Here is a 7,695-nt window from a genome sequence, read left to right as displayed (position 1 = left end):
AACATTCATGGAATTAGTCCTGTGAACAAAAGGACAATAGAGTATGTACTCATCATCAAAGAGTTGATGCGTCATGAAATACATCTGCTGATAATTGAGATAAACATCACGAGTGTAAAAACAACTCCCAACAAGTTTCTTCTCGGAGTCGCTCAATGCATCAAGAGCTAGAAAATAAAATTACACAGGTTCAACGGAACAGAAAAAACATATGAAATGAAACAAACTAAATGCTTCCTTAAAATAAACCTTACCAACAGAAGGTAAAGGAGACAACATATTTTCACCCCTATAAAAGTCAACACCAACCAACGTTCCATAGCGCTCAAGCCTAACAGTCATTCTATCAAGATGATGAAGACCATAATCAATGACCAAATCGTCCGAAAAAGAACCATGGAATTTGCTCCTCACCCGACCATGACTAAACAGAATACCATACAAATAATCCTCACTAGAGTGAAGAGCAAGATCAGTATCTTTGTCACCCCTCCTTATGGCTAAAGCCTTACACTCCTCGATGTAGAGCAAGATGAGCTCTAACATTGCACAGAATATACTTCAAAACGAATGACCATAATTAAAAAAAAGATCTAGAATAATTTCCATTCAAAACAACAACATGAGCACCAAAAGAAATAAGCATGTGTGCCAAAAATTGATCAAATATAAAATGTTATTCTTACAACATGAGTCGAACAACGCCGATCTAGAACCACAGTAAACACATCTATAGAAGAATCAACAGACGTACAAGGGCCACCTGGCATACGGCTAAAAAAACAAGCCATACATGCAAAAACACAATGATTATCAAGAATTAATTGCACAAACCGAGTTGAAAGTTGACATATGATAGTATCGGAAGCCCCCAACCATAACTACCCTATAAATCTCCATATCCCAAAAATACAATAGGAACTAATAGGAAAAAAAAGGAAACAGAGAACCGACGAATGCAACCGGTAGGGAACGACGATCGTGCGAACGGGGAAGCGCCGTCCACGGTAAAGAAGGGCCGCCGTAAGCAGGCCACAAGAGCGGCGGGCGCGACGGGCGGGGACGACGGCAACGAAAGGACAGTCGGCGACGACGGTTTAACGACATCAGAGAGAAACATATCTCAAAACAGATCGAAAGTGTACTACAAAACACTAAAAGTATAAGGATTAAAGTAAAAAAGGAAAAATCAGAAAGGAAAACCGAAAACCAAAAATCATGGGAATGCCCCGCGCGTGACACTTATCGAGCCCGGAGCGCTTCCCGACTAATTGTTGTTGGGAGCGCTCCTCAACTAATGATTTCGGCAAGCAGGGGCAGACTGTGTATGAGGCGAAGCCCAACAACAGGCATCAGCCCATCTACATGACTGCCCGACCATGGGTTTTCGCCCCGTCTGGCCTCAAATTCAGATCGATCGATTGATCTTACCTGGGTGCGGATAACTGCCTCCAATCTAATCCCCTTCGTAAGCCGCCGCCGCTCTTGGATGTACATGCAGCCGAGTAGCGACGAATACGGCGGCCGCTGCTGGCCGTGGCAGCACGTTTGTACCGCCGGCACCAGATTATTCTGTCAGCACACACGGTAAACCTCATATACCTTCTGCTATTCTAGCCTAATTTTGTCTTTTCTTCAAGTTTAGCTATATGTCATTGGGCACAAACGAAGAGAAAGAGCATAACAGGTTGTTAGATTGTTATTTATGCCTATTCTTTTGATCTCAAACCACTACCGGAAATTGTTCAGACGCAATCATTGGTAACAGCAGATCTGTATTTAACTTATAAAATGGTAGCTTTCTTTTGTCTTTTTTCGGCATGATTGCCTTTTTAACTCTTTACCTCCGGACGTGTAATATATCTTGAATCCTTTTTGACTAAACATTTTTTAAACCAGATATACTTCCTCTGACCTGGCATTTATTTTTATTTTTTGAGAATTGGCCAACTTCATTAAACTTAATCACCAACCAGATTACAATCAAGTTCCAGGACGCTAGGGGGGATCATCAGGAACAGTACCAAATGTAATGAAACCACCCGTTCGCCTAGCATAGGCTGCTAGTTCATGAGCTAACTTGTTCAAGTCTCTTTTGAATTTCAGCATCTCGTTCTTAGCATCAGCAATGAAAGGGAAGATACCTGATGTGGTTATTTCTGGTGATTGCAAAGCGTTGAAAACTGTGGAAATAGAAACTGTATCTTGCAGACAAACATTTAAGCCCAAATAGCTAGCACTCCCATTGCAGTCCTGAAACCGACGCCCAGCAGCCACAGCGACAGTGCCCAAGTGATTTCTTGCAACCTCCTCAATACCCTCCTTGAATCAGGGATATTATGTGTAGTAGGATTAAACTTTTTTGAAATGGACATGCTTACCTAGAATTGCAAGAAAGATACCCTCCTTTCCAAAATACTAGTTTCAAAAAACGTTCTACATTATGGGATGAAGGGAGTACTTGTTGTGGTTTTATTTCTATAAAAAACTAGAACCACGACAAGTATTTTGGAATGGAAGGAGTAGTTATGTATTTGGATTAGATGTGACTTGTAGTTCTAGGTAGAGAATTCAGTCATAAAGCTAGATATTTTGTCTGTAACTTAAATAGAGGAGAAGGCAGGAAGGCACCAGAAGGGGACGCAGTCACCGCCCTAGGTGCCGACCCATCAGAGATGCAGTTGATGATGGCGCAGCGTAGAAGACGACAGAAGCACAAGAGTTCAAATTCAGTCGTCATCGTCCGCTTCACTCCCGCTAAGACTGAGGGGGAATGTTAGAAGTATAATTATGTTTATTAAGTTAGAGATTAGGAGTTAGAGGTATGATTGGTTTAAACCATGTACGACTTGTCCCCTACTTCAAGTCTCTCTCTCATATTGTGCTCTATATAGATATCTCACACCTGGGTCAGATCAGCACAACACAAAAACAATATTCTAGGCGTCCAATATAATATATTTTCTACATAACTCTAGTATAGTTTTGTTAGAAACCTCGAGTGATCTAAAAGTAGTAGCATGCCTTATGCTTTCTAGTTTCCAGCAATATATCGTCGGATTAGTAGCAAAATCCTAACTGCGGGTGCCAGAGTGCATGTACAAATGTAGAACAGCTCAACCACCTCTTTCATCATTCCTTTGGGGCTCAAAACAACGTGGGATCCAAGCCAGCATGCATGGTGGTGTGATTTCCTCTATATATACCCCCATCTTTCATTCCTTTGGGGCTCATTCTCATTGCAATCACTTAGACACCACACACACACACTCTCCATGCATGCATGATCCTGCAAGCAAGCAATTGCAAGCAGCAGAGGATCTATCAAGAATTAATGCCTATGCAGCTGTGTCATCCTTGCCTTGCTGTGTATGGCATTCTTTTGCTTCTTTGTTGGCCATTCGCTTGTGCCCATGCTTATGCATCTCAGAGCCGGCTTGTCCCTGGCAAGCCGCTCTCCCCTGGGAGTGTCGTCGTCTCCCAAGATGGGGTGTTTGCCCTGGGATTCTTCTCCACCGATGGGGATGGGGAGAAGCGGCAGCGCCACTATGTGGGCATATGGTACAACAGCATCCCGGAGCGCACCGTGGTATGGGTTTCTAACCGTGCGGCGCCCATCACCACTAACCTTTCCTCTGCAAATCTTGCGGTGACCAGCAGCTCCGGCATAGTGCTGTCTGATAGCGATGGCCGTGCCGTGTGGACAACCAACAAGAGCATCAGCATCAGCGCGAGCGCGAGCGCGAGCGCGAGCACGGTGGAAGCAGTGTTGGACAACACCGGCAACTTCATCCTTCGGTCGTTGGCCGACAGTGCCATACTATGGCAAAGCTTCGACCACCCTACCGACACCCTCCTCCCCGGCATGAACCTGAGGCTGAGCCACAAGACGCTCCCACTGCAGCACCTCGTGTCGTGGAAAGGGCAGCAGGACCCATCCCCCGGCGAGTTCTCGTACGGCGCGGACCCTAGCAACCTCCTCCGGTGCTTCGCCTGGAACGGGTCGAGGCCACACCGGCGAAGCCCGGTGTGGACAAGCCACCTCTACATGGGCGGATTCAACGAGTCGGCCATTTACATGGCCTTGCATCACGCCGGCGACGAGGTGTACATGTCCTTCGGCATGCCGGCTGGCTCCTTCGTCCAGCTGGTGAGGTTGGAGATCGACTACTCAGGCAAGGTAAATATACTAAGCTGGCAGAGCAACATGTCCGCATGGAGGGCCCTGTACGCAGAGCCTCAACATGAGTGCAATACGTACGGCTACTGCGGTCCTTATGGTTACTGCGACAACACACAAATCGTCCCGGTTTGCAAGTGCCTTGACGGTTTTGAACCGAGGGATGCTAAAGGATGGATCTCCGGTAGCTTCTCACAGGGATGCCGCCCCAAGGAGGTGCCAAGGTGCACCCATGGAGACAGTTTCTTGGCCTTTCCGGGCATGAAGGTCCCGGACAAGTTCCTTCGTGTCCCGAGCAGAAGCTTTGATGAGTGCACCGAGGAATGCAGAAGCAATTGCTCCTGCGTGGCATATGCTTACTCCAAGATGAGCAACATAGATATTGACGGGGATGACACAAGATGCCTGTTATGGATAGGCGATTTTATCGACATGGAGAACAACCATCAAGGAGGGGAGAACCTCTATGTTCGGACTAAAAGATTGCAAGGTATGCATCACTCCACTTTCTCTGCTTGCTTATGTTTTACTGTGTGTGTGTGTTCATTTCTTCTAAACAGAGAAATTGGAGAAAGAGTGGCCTCATGTTTTTATGCATGCGTTCGAGAAAGGAGTCTTCTATGAATTTGGTGATTAGCACTGACAAACTTTGGTGATTCTCCTTATATTAATTTTTTGTGCAGGTAACATGAGAAAGATCAAAACCATAGAAATTGTATTACCAGTTGTGTCAAGTTTTCTGATACTCATATGCGTGGGGCTTCTTTGGATCTGTGGCTTTAGAGGTAGGAAATTGTTGCTTTACTTCTAATTTTGATGTTATCCCCAGTCACAAGAAACTGAAGAGGCGGTGCCCACACTCCTGACAGGCAATCAAGGAAGCAAGCTTGTCTGGGAAAGGTTGATGCGTCGAGATACAGGAAATTACAATCAGTTCGCTGATGGTAACACGGAGTTTCCCATTTTGAACTTTAGGGAAATTGCTACCGCGACAAATAATTTCTCTGAATCCAACATCCTTGGCAAAGGAGGGTTTGGCAATGTTTATAAGGCAAGACGTATCTGTACTGATAGTTATTTGATCGTTTTTTTTGTGCGAGGGAGATAGTTAGAATATTAATGGAAGATCAAACTTTCTTGACTAAATAATACCTCATGTTTCAGGGAACGTTGGAAGATGGTAAGGAAATTGCTGTGAAAAGGCTTCGTGTAGGTTCTGTCCAAGGGGCAGTGGAGTTCAAAAATGAAATAGCTCTAATTTCCAGGTTGCATCATAGAAACTTGGTCAAACTTATAGGCTGCAGTATTCATGAAGACGAAAAGCTTTTGATTTATGAATACCTACCTAACCGAAGTCTGGATTACTTCATTTTCAGTACGTTCTACTCACTTGTTGCAAAAATCTCTACTTTCGGTCAAACATCGTCACTGACAAGATGATTCGTGTAATTCTGTCCTTGATAGATGATAGAAGAAAATCACTGCTCAATTGGCCCACAAGATTTAAGATAATCGCTGGTGTAGCCAGGGGACTTCTTTATCTCCACTAAGATTCCAGATTGATGATGATCCATAGAGATCTCAAAGCAAGCAACATATTGTTGGATGCTGTGATGATCCCCAAAATATCAGATTTTGGTACGGCTAGGATCTTTGGTGTCAATCAACACGAAGAACATACCAATCGAGTTGTTGGAACATTGTGAGTAGTGATGAATTTCATTTATGGGATCTCTCAACCTTTGTGCCTTAACTGGTTAATAAGTTTGAATTTACCATGGTTAATTGTCAAAGCAGCGGATACATGTCGCCTGAATACGCAATGGAAGGCATCATCTCCATCAAATCCGATGTTTACAGCTTTGGCGTATTAGTTCTAGAGATTGTGAGTGGCATGAAGACCGGCGCCACAACCCCGACAAGCTCACGCGCGTGCACTCATAATCTTATAGATTATGTAAGTGTACTTTACTTTTATTTAGTGATTATGATTTTGTGCATCTTTGGATTTCTACAAAAAAACTTTTTTTAGTGATCAGAGCCTACCTGCTCAGCTGATAAGGGGGGTGGGGGGGGGGTACTACTGATGAATGACATGATTGGTTTCATGCAGGCGTGGAGCTTAATGAAGGATGGGAAAGTGATGGATCTAATCGAGTCATCCATCGTTGAGGGTTGCTCTCTCGTTGAAGCTCTACGATGCATCCATATCGGACTCTTGTCGGTGCAGGACGACCCAGAGGCTCGCCCCCTCATGTCTTGGGTGGTAGCAAGCCTGGATAATGAAGACACCGAGCTCCCGCAGCCAAAAGAGCCTATGTGCTCTGCACACCGTAACTACGGAGCCGGGGAAAGCCATGTGCATGATATGAGCCTCGTAAACCTCAAGGGGCGCTAGAAAATCCTGCCTTGTCCTTGACTTGTGACCCTCATATCTTCATACGCGTACCTGCTCAGTGCTATTCTACTTTACACTGGATGAGCTCTGTTAAAGCTGGGATTGTAATTTTATATGCTTGTAATATGTGCTCATTTGTAACTGCCGAGTGTTCGTGGCACCCGGCGTATAGGTCGACTCCAGTAGTGAACTGTAATGTGTAATATTATTCTGACTTCTTTTACTTCTCCTCCGTGCTCGGATGCGATCCATCCTTGCAGCGGAGGTCTGAGGAAGGAAATCCCTAGCCTCCCAGATTGATCGATCATGTCGACATGCACTTTTACGCCTCCTTTTTGAGGTGAGCTGATACTGCAATGCCATCGCTTTCGACGTCGACGGTCGCGACACGCTCGGAAAGATCCACCATGCCGACGTCGGTACAGCCATGCCATGCATATGGCCGCTAGACGCGGCGTGGGCAGCGGAGGGAGCTACACGACCATGTAGCTGCTGCTTTGTGGCTGTTGGTTATTTCGTGATGCCCAATTGGAGTCCCCACTTTAAGAGCACGGAGCCCAGAATCTTGAACGACGGAGCGGCGAGCAGCTAGCCGCTGTTCGGTGTTGAGGAGGCGCGCGTAGAGGTCGTGAGGCGGCATCGGCGTGTCACGTCCATTGATGTTTTCAACAAGAGAATCATAGTCCTCATCAAGCCCATTGAAAATGAACGAAGTAAACTCCTCATCACGGAAAGGCTTCCCAATAGATGACAGTGTATCATCCAAACTTTTGACCTTGTTGAAGAAGGCCGTGACGGAGAGATCATTTTTCTTGACCTCACCCAGTTGGTTACGAATGGCAGAGGAACGTGCCAGCGACTGCGAGGAGAAGCTGGAGTCCAGCGTGGTCCATGCATCCCTCAATGTCGCGGCAAAGACCACCATGCCGACCATGGAGGGAGTGAGCGAGGACTGAATGGCACCCAGAATAGCTTGATCCTGAGCAATCCACTGATGATGAGCGGGGTTGTACACCATGACGGAGCCACCAGCAGCCGAGGGAACCGGAACCATGGCCGGGGGACATGGCAGCGTACCGTCGACATACCCCCTCAAGGTAGTGACTACGCATCAGCG

At 45.9% G+C, this 7,695-nt stretch overlaps 1 pseudogene; it reads left to right on the top strand.

Annotated features, from left to right (window-relative positions):
* The first annotated feature begins 1,245 nt into the window (after window positions 1-1,245).
* On the top strand, window positions 1,246-6,876 carry LOC123089705 (G-type lectin S-receptor-like serine/threonine-protein kinase B120; annotated as a pseudogene).
* The last annotated feature ends 819 nt before the right edge of the window (window positions 6,877-7,695 follow it).

This window comes from Triticum aestivum, chromosome 4B, assembly GCF_018294505.1.
Source record: "Triticum aestivum cultivar Chinese Spring chromosome 4B, IWGSC CS RefSeq v2.1, whole genome shotgun sequence".
Classification (NCBI taxonomy): domain Eukaryota; kingdom Viridiplantae; phylum Streptophyta; class Magnoliopsida; order Poales; family Poaceae; genus Triticum; species Triticum aestivum.
This window is presented reverse-complemented; position numbering and strand designations above follow the sequence as displayed.